General features: G+C 41.2%; 1 protein-coding gene across 6 annotated transcripts in view; it reads left to right on the top strand.

The window, feature by feature from the left end:
- LOC116332312 (kelch-like protein 29) overlaps positions 1-12,791 on the top strand; it is a 255,737-nt gene that overhangs the window by 132,583 nt on the left and 110,363 nt on the right. The gene's annotated exons all lie outside the window — the stretch shown is intronic.

The raw sequence follows: 12,791 nt of genomic DNA, 5'->3' as shown, positions 1-12,791 counted from the left end.
CAAGGCTGCAAACACTCAAGCGAGGGTTGTTAATATACAACTTGCAACCGGAGCCAGTTCACTTCAAAGCTGATCCAAGGTCACCGAGAACATGGAAGCACCTCAAGCCAGCAGAGAGACAGGTGCTTCCAAAAAATATATATAGATATAGATATATATATATATATCCTGCAAGAAGGCCCTGTACTGTTATTCTTTGCAAAGTAGAAGATGCTGCTCTAAAACATCAGCATCTGTAGATTTGTGCTCTGCGTTTGGTTCCAAGTGTGTCGGGTTAATCTTTCTCACTGCTCCTAGCTGCACTGCATAAGAGTCCTGCTAAACATGAGGCAGGAAGAGCTTTCAGTCCCTGCCCTCACATCTCCCTAGAAATCTTTTGAAGCCTTGTTGACTTACGCTGTGTTTGTGAAGGTGCTTCACAGCTCCAGCTCGTGCCTGAGACTGCACGCCATAAATTGGTGTTTGCTTTAACCTTGGAGTTTATGACGCAGGGTGCTAGAAACAGATGTTCGCAATTCCCCGACCAATTTTCACATTTAATGAAGCTTTTAATTTAGGTTTAGATTGTTTTCTTTTTCCTGACTCATTTTGATCAATAAAATGTGTGCAAATGAACTTGTAGATTGCAAAAAAGCAATTATTTTGGGGGCTGCCTGTGATACATCGAAATGAGACTGCAGGTAGAATTGGAAATGGATAATTAGATGGGCTCGTTTGCTTGGTCCGGTCTCTATCGAATAAGAGCTTTTTAGCTTTTGCCGTGTTGAATAGACTGTCTCGATCCATTAAGCATTCACATGTCAAAATGGAGTCTTCTAACAGGCCAAAGAAGCTTAATTTTTTTGCAATTATAGTGTTTATACTGATCAGTTTTACAGGAAGGAAATGTGCTGCGAGGCTTTTTTGTTTAACCCAGCTGTGGAAGCACACACTGTTCCTGTGATTCACGTAATGATAAAGTTGCTGTAATATATTCAGTTTGTCTGGGTACAGTGTTTGTCAGCTCCTCTGTTTCAAAGACAAAAGGGAAACATCCCAGTGTCAATTTGCAGACATCATACACTTTAAATCCTGTGCGGGCCTCTGTGAAGGTCAAACTGTAAATTGAGGCACTTGAATCTCACATCTCCTCAAGCATTTTGTCTGCTTTTTTTTTGAGTTCCTGCCTGGCACCGAATAGATATTAGTAAGCATGTCATTGTGGTAATGTCACAAGGACAGTGGAAATAGGTAAAGCGTTGAGCACCAGTAAATTAGCAGCCGTGACGTCTCTTCAGCAGACTCTCTCGGCTGACGAGGACACTTCACTTCGCTTCTGTAATCACAACAATGCCATCCCGACCACTCAGCGCGCCCACTGCGGCTGTTCTGTCTTTTTGATTATCTCTATCTGCCACTTCCCCTGTCCCTTTTCGTTCCCCTCCTTCCTTTTAGCATGCTTGAGAAGTCTCAAATTCCAGCCGCTCGCAGGTTTTGGGCTTTTCGTCAATTAACACCACGTATTAGCGTGGCAAGGACACCCACTGTCCTGCTGTAGCGGCATACTGTTAAAATATGGAGGGAAAACTCTCGTGACCTCCGTTCTGGCTTTCTTCTGTTGCAATTATCGAGGACCTGCTGTTAGCATTTTCTGCTTAGGCGGAACACAAAATAGTAAATTAAGTAGATTGTGGGAATCAAGGAAAGCAGCTTCATGTTGGTATTCGGCAACTCTCTAATGGCTGAGGAAAGGATAAGAGTCACGCGTGTGTGCACGGCTATCAGTTTCTGCCCTGATTCCAGGGAAGGAAATGGTGCTTAAACACACGCCTCCTTTTCCAGAAAAGCTGGGATGCTGTGTGAAATTGAATTAAAACACAATGCAGTCATTTGCAAACCCTAAAAAGGGAACTTTAGATATACAGCGCGCATCCAACAGAAGCATCCGGTTTAATAAGGCTATAAATTTTAAAGCTGACATTGATATAGAAGCTTGCGGTAAATTTTTGTAATACATGGCTCAATATGAATTTTTGCATACAAAACACAAATGCTCAAAGTGTCCCCCTCCAGACGCCCGGCATGTGTCCATACAATAGTCAAAGTTGTTGTGGGCAGATCGATCCAAATATTAACAGCATCAATATTAACGCTGGTATCGGCATCAGATCATTACTTGCACGATAGGACTGATACTTTGTTTCTATCCTCTAAGTTTAGCACGTTACTCACTGAATTGTGTTAAGTAACATGATCTTTTTGGAAAAATTTACCCTAAACATGCACTGTGAAAAATGTCTGAAGCTTTTTGTCTTTATTGTCACTGTCCTTTTTTTATATATACTCTAAGCACATTTTAGCAAAAGAAGTTGACCCAAACTCCTATAGATAGATACTTTATTAATCCCACAAAGGAAACTTTTGTGTTACAGCAACATGATAAAGAGTAAAAAATAGTACAGTCACAATACACAACAAATAAGCAACCCAGTTAAATAAAAGTGCCACAGGCACCTGGTAAGTGGCTTATGCTATGAGGGAGTGCAGGAATTTATACATTTACAGCAGTGATAACAAAACAAAGAAAAGTAAAAATGAAGTTAGTTAAAAACAGCAAAAGTAAGACTCTTGTGTAAGAGAGTGCAAATTGCATTAGGAAATATTATGTCCACTATAAATGGATGAAAAACAGCTGCATGAAGGTAAAATACAAAATGTGTTTGGGATCTTATGCCTGACAGGTGTGTTCACCTGTCACAGAATAAAGAGTTATTATACAGCTTCATAGAGAACGGTAGGAATGAAAACCTGAAGCGTTCTTTAAGAGGCGGGCACATTAACATCTGAGGTCTCCAACAGAAATCCCAATATGAATATTGTGGACACACAGTGAGTGGTCATTAAAATGTGTTCAGAATTTTCAAACTGATGATGGTCTCATAAATCATAATACACTGTTTCCCCCTACATAGGTTAAAAGTTTGGGTACCGGGATCAGCAATACTGGCCCTGTGTTTACTTGGTATGAGATCGATACCAAAACACTGTTAGTGGCACTAAAGGAAACAAGGTGGTGACGTTTTGAAAGGAACTAGCCTTTTTTTTAATGTGCTAAATATACTTCGTAATTGACGGATCTAAACAGCATGTTTAGCACCTGGACATTGCTGGGCATTGTCCAACTATAATAATTATCTTTCATTAATGGGCGTTAAAGATATGTTGCTTCAAGTATCCTTCAGCATCGATGGGGGAAGTTACTGAGGCCATGAGCGTTACTGCACATGTGAACCAGCTGTTCACTGATAACAACCTTCTTCCTTCTCCTCTTTAGGCTGGAGGATGCCACATCTATAATTTATAAAAACAAATAAAACATTTTAACTGCTCATATTATTTCTGTTTTTATTTTTTCTTGTAACATTTTAGCTCGCATGTGTTTACTGATAATGTTTTTTGGAAGTTTTCCAGAACCCATGCAGTGATCCCTTCTATAGCCTCATGTCTGTTTTTTCTTGTTGTTTTTTTAAATGCAGTGCTGGACAAATTAAAAAAAAATCTCTGCTTCAACATTTGAATTGCAAATTATTACACTGCAGCTTTATTTAGATTTCAAAAAGCATCCCAGCATTTTTGGAAATGGTTCTAGAAAAAACCGCCGCAAATGTCAAAGCGTTCACGCAGACTTAAAATGAAATAATGCCACTTTCCCAAATTTACACATTGTCTTTACTTACTTTGTATTTTTTTAAAAATTAGTATTTATGAAATTAATAAGAACTAACACACAACAAGTATGCTAATTTACTCATATTTGTTAAAGATTGTAGTAAAAATTTCAGCAAAGGAATTATAAGTGAGGTTTCAGAAGTATTGCTGTTTGCCTGACACACGCAGAATTTGCTTTCCTTTCAGATGTTCAAAGAGTAATGTCATGCAAGCAAACACATGCGTTAACCTGGGGAATATGTCCATTCTCATACTGAGAAACTATGCTGTGATCTGTGGTCCGATCCCCAGCTAAGCGTCTCACGTCTGCAGATTTTATAGATGAAATATTGAACACCCAGTTGAAATAGTAAAGCCACTACTTAAAAAGACTGCGTTGCTCTATTTTAAAGACGTTTAAGCCTCCAGACACAATGCTGGTAAGCACTGATGTGCAGAAAAGGTTTTGTGGCTTTTTGATGGCAAAGGCCTGGATTGTGGAGGAGCTGACAGAGCTCTTCCTCCTTAATCCAGCTTCACAACAGGCCTTATGTGTGTGTGTGTGTGTGTGTGTGTGTGTGTGTGTGTGTGTGTGTGTGTGTGTGTGTGTGTGTGTGTGTGTGTGAGAATACACACGTGCCCAACTTCTTGGGCGTGACTGCGTGCATGTTTTGTCAGATGTCAGCCTCACAGCCTTAAAGCCAAACACTACAGTGACAGAAATCACACTCTGTGTTTGATTTGGCTTCGCCTTCAAAGCGAGCAATTTGTCTTCGCTCTGCATCAGTGGGCACATCAACAACTGTCTTCCCCTCTCTCCCCCTCTGCTCCTATGTGTGTGCGTGTCTGCGCATTTGTCTGCATTTCTGTTTACAGTATGGAGCATACGTGGATGTGACGTACGCTTGTCTTTTTGTGTGTGTGCGGCTGAAGATTCACACAGTGCGTCGCGGCGGCAGCTTTAACTTCATCACCTACTGAGATATGTCAGTCACCGGGTTATGATCGGCCTTACCTGGTTTCTGCATCCACAGCAGGGCTTTTTCATAATACCTGCCTGTCATAGCATACAAATCAAACTCCACACCTTCTTGCCAGTTGTTAATTTCCTTCACACCACCCTCTCCTCGCTTCTTTTTTTTCCGGTCTTCTCTTTGTTTCCCTCAAGTGTGGATTTTATCGCAATGTTACCAGAATCTCACACGGCTTCTACGCTTTTAATAATCTGTCAACATCTGCATCTTGAGCCTCAGCAGTCACAACTGTTGAGGAAATTTTCTGAGATGCAGGAATCCGGAGTGACTGACATTATTTATAAAGATGGTAATAAAAAAAGGAAGAAAAATCGGCACATGGAAGGAGGTGAAAGTAAAAAGAGATGCATACAGGAGAGAGAAAGAGAGCGAGTGAGCATGAGGGAGATGCTGAGAGTGGAGTCAGTGTGTGTCTATTGACCAAGTCATTAAAATCGATGGCTGCCCTGATGAATATCAGCCTGGAAAAGCTAGTGCAGAGCTCAGCAGGGATGAACCCGCTCGCTGCAAATGTGATTGAGCACCATTTAGAGGCAGCTCGTGACTTAAAAAAGAAAAACACATTAATATCAAACAGGAAGCCGTTAGTCCTGTATTTGAGCCCTGTGTTAGACGTTGTCGCTGTTACCCGTGACGACCACTCAAATCATGTGTTTCGTGGTGTTTTTTTTGTAGCTTAACAAATACTTGAGACAGCTGTTGGGAGCCGTGTTGCGGTCGCGCGGCGCTCTGTCGCTTTTGAAGATATGCTGTTATTGTGGGTAAATGGCTAATGGTAGTGAGCCCACAGAGCACGGTTGCCATATGTGTTTGGGGGCTTTAGCAGAGATTGAAGATCTCACTGAGCGTGCCCTGTACACCGTACACCTCTTTTGTGATGTCAAACATTATTTTAACCGTTCCTTCCGCCTCACCAGGCCTTTACATGCACATATGCACGCGAGGGTGTAGCGCAGACGGCTATAAGTCAGGCTCCTCCACCGTCTCTCGCACACAATCGGCAGGACCCCGGCCTCTTCTCTGCCCAGGAAGTTCATCTTCCAGTCAGCTCACATCAAGCGTAATCTGGGGACCTAGCCGCTCTGGAACTGCTAGTGAATGCAATTAAGATGTCTTGTTGAGTTAAGATCAGAGTTTTACTTTGCTACAGCACGATTGGCCCAGCCTCACAACTGGGGCCGACCCATCTTTCCTCTCGTGTGACCATTTCATCTCCCTTATCTGCCTTATTCATACCATGGGCTCAGTAAGATTTTAATTACGTGTTCGCCTTTGTTTACTTTTGGCCTGAGCATATTGGCACTGCAGCATTACTGTCCACTTGCATATTGGTTCTGTGGCACATTATTGCTGCAATATTGCCACTAAGTAAGGACATTACAGATCACCATATTAGCGAGATAGCGACTGTTTACAGGTCCGGGTTGTGTGTGCTGCTGCTGTTTATTCAGGGGAGATAAGTTCCTTGTTTTCCTTAGGACTTCCCAGGTCTCCCGAAAGGTTAGATCAGACCTGACATCCTGCTGTAACGCTTGATTTGACTTTTTACTGGCTTCTAATGTCAGTGGATGCAATAAAGATGTGTCAGGATCTGTTCACGTGACTGCTCATCATATTTGTCCACTCGACTTTGCTCCATATATGCAGTAGACTTGAAGCTTTCAGTATTTGCAGCGATGCATAAATATTTATTTTGAATCAACCGCAAGAACGTACTCCTATCACGACAGACCGCTCAAACCAGTTATTAAAAACACAGCCAGTTTGTGATAGCCGCACCGAGACCATTAATCATAGCGAGCACATTAATTAAACCCTCCCCTCTCCTTTCTCCCCCTGTATTTCTCCGCCTCGATCTCTCTTTCGTTCGCTGAGGTTCTCCATTCTTACTCGCTGCGAATTCCTTCAAAAAGCGCAACTTTCTCCGAGACAAATATAATGCAAGAGTCGTGTTTTTTTTAAAGATTTCATTTCCAATTTGCTGACTCAGATCATCGTCCGTGCAATAAACGGTAGCAATTTAATTAAAATCACTGTTGGTGGTGTTGTGCTGGACCGATTATCTTAAAGCTATCCACATCAGGATTAGCTAAAGCAGAACCGGAGTTATTGTGATTCCAAAACAGGCCTAGCTTGGAATATATAATGAATCTGAAAGTGTTTCCCCCCTCCTTCTCTTTTTCGTAGCATTCCTTAAGTTGAGGTAGCTCTACTGGAAACTACAAATGTTCCAAATTATTAATGAGAGAGGAAATTATTCCAATCACTCTAGGCACAGTGTGTGCAGTTATTTCTTTTAAATGAATACATGCAATACTATAGTGATATGCTTAAAATTAACCTTGGCTCACGAGTCCATATGGGGGCCACGTATTAATGATATTGACTCAAACATCTCATTTTGGAACGCCAGGGGAGTTCTGGAGACCCCTCCTCGTGTGTGCCTGGCAGCAGCCTGACGCTGTCTCTTTAACTTTGCTAAGGATGGCATCCATTGAGCTGTCTTAACTGTTTCTAGTACAGCTCCAGCTCTCAGGAGGGAGCCAAAAGAAGAAAAAGGAGGAGAGGAAGCGTGAGGTAAGCAGCGGCAGTGTGTCATAAGCGGCTGGAAGCGAACCTGCTCGCCCTCGTTCTTCCTCTTCCCTCGTTATCGTATTTTAAAGGAGAGATGCCCCGCCAGGCTCTCCATACATTATATCCCCCCACAGTTAATATAGGGACAGTAGATAGCTCATTAAGATTGATCATTCCTCGTCCACCTACTCCATACAGAACGTAACACCAGCTTCATTAATCACAGGGATTTCGAGATAAAGCTCGGCGGCGGTGCATTGGCGGGACCCGAAGCCTGACAAGCCTGGCTGCTACATGCATAATCACAGGCGCAGTGCAGCCAAGGAGTCGTCGCCCAGCTCCGTACCACAGTTAGAGGGGGGGACACCGAATCTACACCTTCCTCTTTTCCTCTATTCTCTCCTCAACCACCTCAGCCCCTCCCCCTCCCCTCCCACATGGCCTCTTCGTTGCAAATGTCTGTTTCTTTCACTCGGCTCCATTTCCACTCCTGAACACACCCCTTTCACCATGCTGTTGTCTCCCAGTATCATCCCCTGGGTCTCCCACTGCCCTAACATCCTCCTCCTCATATCCTCTTATAGCCTACCCCCCCCATCCCAACTCCTTTTTTTCATCAGTTTTCCTCCCTCTCATCTTCCATCTATTTTGTACCTGCCACCTGTTCTGCGATTTTCCAACTTCCCTCTGTTCTTTGCCTACTCCTCTTACGCTCGATTTGTTAGCCATTTCTCTAATGGCCTCGTTTTATTTTATTTATTTATTTTATCCCAGTAATGCCTCAGTTAGCAAAGCAGCAGAGGACAATTTAAGAGAAGAAGGGATTAAAGAGGAGAGAGAGGAAAGGGGGAAAAAAAGCCCAGTAAACCCAGATTGCTCATTTGCCTCTGACAGCTGGACCGAGTGTCACATGGCTGTTTTCATCTAAAACGCCCAATCAAACTGTCTCTTTCGCCTTATTAGATTAACAAAAAAGTTTTGCCTTTGCTCAACGCCTCAGACGGCTAGTTAAGCACTTTATGTTTCATTTGATATCTTTATAGATCTTCATGTAAATCATCTAATGGAGCTCAAGGTTAGCACATGCTCAAGAGTCCTGTTGCTCGTCCGTCAAAGAGGCGAGGGCATGAAAACCTAAAAGAACTCTGTTTTGGTGTTCTGTCAAAGACTGTTGTTGTAATTTTGTGCTGATAAATAACCTGGAAATTAACTGAAAAAAGTTATGTTTATTCATTATTTAAAATTGAAAATTTCATATTGTTTATATGAATTTCCTTAACTTGTAACGCACTAAAAAATAGTAAAAAATACCATTAAATGGAAAGGCTGCAAAGAATGCTGAATGACGGGGTCGAATCCTTGAATCAGAAATGGTCAGTGATTGAATTGAAAAAAATGCTTTTGAATGTTTTTGACGTGGCCTCTTTTTTTTGTCCCCTGTTTATTTACACGGAGCCTGAAGCTTGTTTTTTCTAGAGAATTGAAATCCTTGTTGCTTTTGCTTGTTACTCTTCAACAAAAGTGAAATCATTCTGCGATTCTGCGTAATTAAAAGTAAGAATACAACAACAGAGAGGAAAAAATTGCACAAATATATGATCCACATACAGTTTTGTGATTATTTGCATTTCCGTACAGTACGTGTTGTAACTGAAGTGCTGGAGGAAAAAAGTCCTGGCAAGCAGAGAGGAAACCATTTAAATTAATGGTTGAATGGTTAGAATCCCGTGAGTAAACAAGCTGTTCAAATTTGTATGTATTATGTATGTAAATTAATGGTTAAACACTGAAAAAGCTTAGCCCAAACAGAATGGATAAATGGCTAAAAGAAAAGCTTAAAATAAAAAATTGTTGTTGAAACATTTTTTTCTATTGTTTTAAATAAGATACAGTTGATAATCACGTACACGTCTGTTCCGTTAATTAGCTATAAATCCAAAGAGGCAAAAACAAGGACAGGATAGCGTAGGGGGTCGGCAATATTAGAACAAATACATTTTATGAGTGTTTTTCTTTTTTTTTTTTTACTAAAAATAATTTGTATGGAGCTTTTTAAGTATAAATAGTCTGTCACCATCAATGATGTGTGTAAACACTGAAAATCTTTATCATATATGACTACTCTACAGTGGGCCGTTTATTATTATTTGATGTTTAACTTTGCATTTATGAAATTATTAAACAAATAAAAATATTTGTTTTTTTTATTAAGAGCAAAATTGAACAACTGTGCAGTAGAGGAAAAAAATGTATTAGTGTGGTTACGCCGACTTTGAATGAGTTGCTGTAAAGCTCTACAGCCCACTTTGGGTGCTACCTGCGTTTGTGCAAATAAATTGAAATAAAACTCGAATACTTTTATAAGAAATAATAGGACTAGCAATCTTAATAGCAAAAAAATGTTTTCCTTTTTTAAAAAGCCAATTTACAGTTAAATTCAGACTGAAGTCCAGCAGCAGGTAAAGGATACCGGTAAACCAGCCACGCTGGTAGTGAAAGCAAACGAATCAATCCATGTGCTGTTAAATTCTCTATTTTCAACACTTCCTTTTGCTTTAGTTCATGGCTACAGGGACTCAGGCGTTTATGTGTATTCATCCTTACTAAGCATTGCTATTTAAATTAATTTGATTTATTAAAGCTCAGGTGCCAACACTTATTTTAGTTACTGATTTTTTTTTTAATTCAGTGTGTAATTTACACAATTTCTCAATTGTAGAACGTAACGAGGAATTTAAAGCAATAAGAACGAACACGTTAAATTTATAATAATTGGTTTAGGTTTTTTGTTTGTTGTTATTTGGTCAAAGTCACGTGAAGCCCATGGAGTTGAGCTGCAGGTTCAAAATCCCCAAGTTATTGGAAAAATAACGTCATTGTAAGCACTTAGAGACATTTACTCTTTTCATTTAAACCTACAGACAGCTCTGAATCACCACTTAATCTAACTGTTTGGACAGTGAGAGGATTCTGGGAGATAACCCAGGCAGCCATTGGCACAACACACTCACAGTTGTACAGCAAATTTATAGTTATTAATTTATTTTTAAAGAAGAAATTAGGAGGCCAGTTTCAGGCTTGTTTGGAAACTTGTCATATGTACTTGTAGGCTTCATTTCAGGCTTTAGAACATGCACATAACACATGCGCTGCCTGGGTTTGTGAAGAAGTGTGACACGCTGTTCCTCTAAGCTGTACCATCACGCATTGAGTATTCAGGAGAGGTTTCAAACTTGAACAGTGCCATTTACCAGCTTGAAACTTTCACTGCCCTTGGTTATGGGGGAAGCACATTAATTTGTGTGTAAAGCAGATCCAACCCGAATGGGGGTTACACCCTCAAATGGGCTTGAATCTCAAGCGCCTCGTATCGCAGGCTTACATGACGTGACGGGATTAATTGGCAAAAGTCAAATGCTGATGCGTTATCCCGCACATCAGCCTTCAAATAGGCGGTAATGCATTATCAATGAGGCCGAGTGTAAACACAGCAGATGTTACCAGGAAGCTAGTCAATAACGGATGTTTCTCTCTAATGAGAAGGCGTAATTGCAACGGGGAGAGAACTCCAAAAACAGCGGCAGATGCGCTGCAACATCTCAGCAAAAAGAAATAAATAAATGGAAAGAAATCCAGAAGAAGTTCAGCAGCATTAGCCTGCTAATGTTCGCCGTGTGCTCCGTTATCTGAGTGGGGAGTCGAAGTTTTTTCTTTACCCAGAAACTTTTAAATGGGCTAGATAATGCATGCGGGGCATCTAATAAATACTAATGACAAGACCAGACATTAGCAAGAATGGCTCCCCTCTCCAAGTCATTATTCAAGAGAGTTAGCAGCAGTCTTAGCATGTAAAGATAAATAATTCGTCTGTGTCTTAGACAAACGATAATGGCCTGCATTGCAATCAAGGGATCTTTGTAGGCTAGTGGGGCTCTGTGTAAGCTTGATAGCCTTCTTTAGCAGTAAGATCGAACACTGCGAGATGCCGAAGCCGCACCGTGACATTCCCTTATTAGGTCTACCAAATGTTTTTTTTATTTATTTATTTTTTCCCAGAGGCTGCAGCTCTGAGTTATAGTGTTGATTATTATCATTATTCTACTACAGTGCAGTCTTTGTGCCCGCTCTCAGATACAGCCACTTTTGTCTTGTGCAATGCAACTTTCTAGGATCTAGGATTAAAACCATTTTTTTAAAGTGTTGCTTTAGAGATTTAAAGTTAGATTACAACTTTACAAGGGCACACCAGCCATACATACTGTAAGCATTGAAGCATGCTGGACACAATCAGAATTTGTGGGGCATTCCAGTCACCTCACAGATTTGTTTTCAATCCCCGGAGAGAGAGCAGGTGAAAGGAGGGAGGTGGAAACAGAAAGCGAAGGAGGAGTGAAAGAAAGCAGTGAGGGGAGGGTTGGGTGGAAGAAAAAAAATCTGATGAAATGCAAAGATTACTCGCCTGACTCCACCGTAGGCTGCAGAGGCTCATCCCAGGTGTGCAGTCTGCCGAGAAGACTCCCACATACAACCTAACCCCGCCACTAACCTTTCTGCTTGGACTGCTATGACTTTCACAAAGTTACCCAGTAAACACACATCTTCTGTCTTCAGGGGGAGATGTGACATTTATCTTAAGCTGCACTGGTGGCATGGGATTTTTTTTTCCTCATGTTTGTGTGGTTATACTTACTGTCCTGCTGTTTCAGAGGCAACCTGCAAGGAATGTAGCCCAAAGAGGCAAGTAACACCCATGCACAAAGCTTGTAAAGAAGGCCCACGCGCCAAACTCATAAACACGAGCAAGGTGCGAGACGAGCTGGGACTCTGTCACGCATACGCTGGCATCTGTGCCCAGCCGGTGGAGCCTGCTGGGTCCGGGCTGCAGTTGGGCCAGTGGAGGAGAACTTTAAACTTTTAATGAGTGCTTAAGTGGAGTTTGCACTTTATATAGCGTTTGTACTTCTATATCTGTACTCGGAAAAACGCGAAACAACTTCGCAGCTATTCTTATAGGGAGCATTTAAAGTGCAGTCCTACTATTTTATTTCCCCAATGGCTCAGATTGGCTGCCTTTGAAAGAGTACTTCATCCAGAACTTTGCACTTGTATTGCTGTTATTAGGCCTTACTGTCAAGGCAGCTGAACTTTGGGGTAAAACCTCAGGAACAGTCATTCAACTCAAGCGACGCAATCTTAGTTAGCTTACATCTCGAGGCTGAAAATGTGTAAATAAAGTGAGTAGCTCAGGTTTTGTTGTTGACATATTGGGAGATCAACTAAAAATTGTTTTTTATAGTCACACTGTTAGAGAGCTTGAGTTGCTTTATGCTACATTCATCTCACAGGTGCAATACAAGAAAATAAAGTAAGAGACTGAAGAAAGCATTTGAGTTTCTTCCACTGACGCACCGCTGCATCTAAGTGAACAGGGTCAGGTTTTTGGGATTTTATTTCCTAGATTATTGAGAATGCATTTGACAAGACGAAGTGTAGATT

Source organism: Oreochromis aureus, linkage group 15, assembly GCF_013358895.1.
Source record: "Oreochromis aureus strain Israel breed Guangdong linkage group 15, ZZ_aureus, whole genome shotgun sequence".
NCBI lineage: Eukaryota > Metazoa > Chordata > Actinopteri > Cichliformes > Cichlidae > Oreochromis > Oreochromis aureus.
Note: the sequence above shows the minus strand (reverse complement) of the source record. Positions and strands in the feature narration are given on the sequence as shown.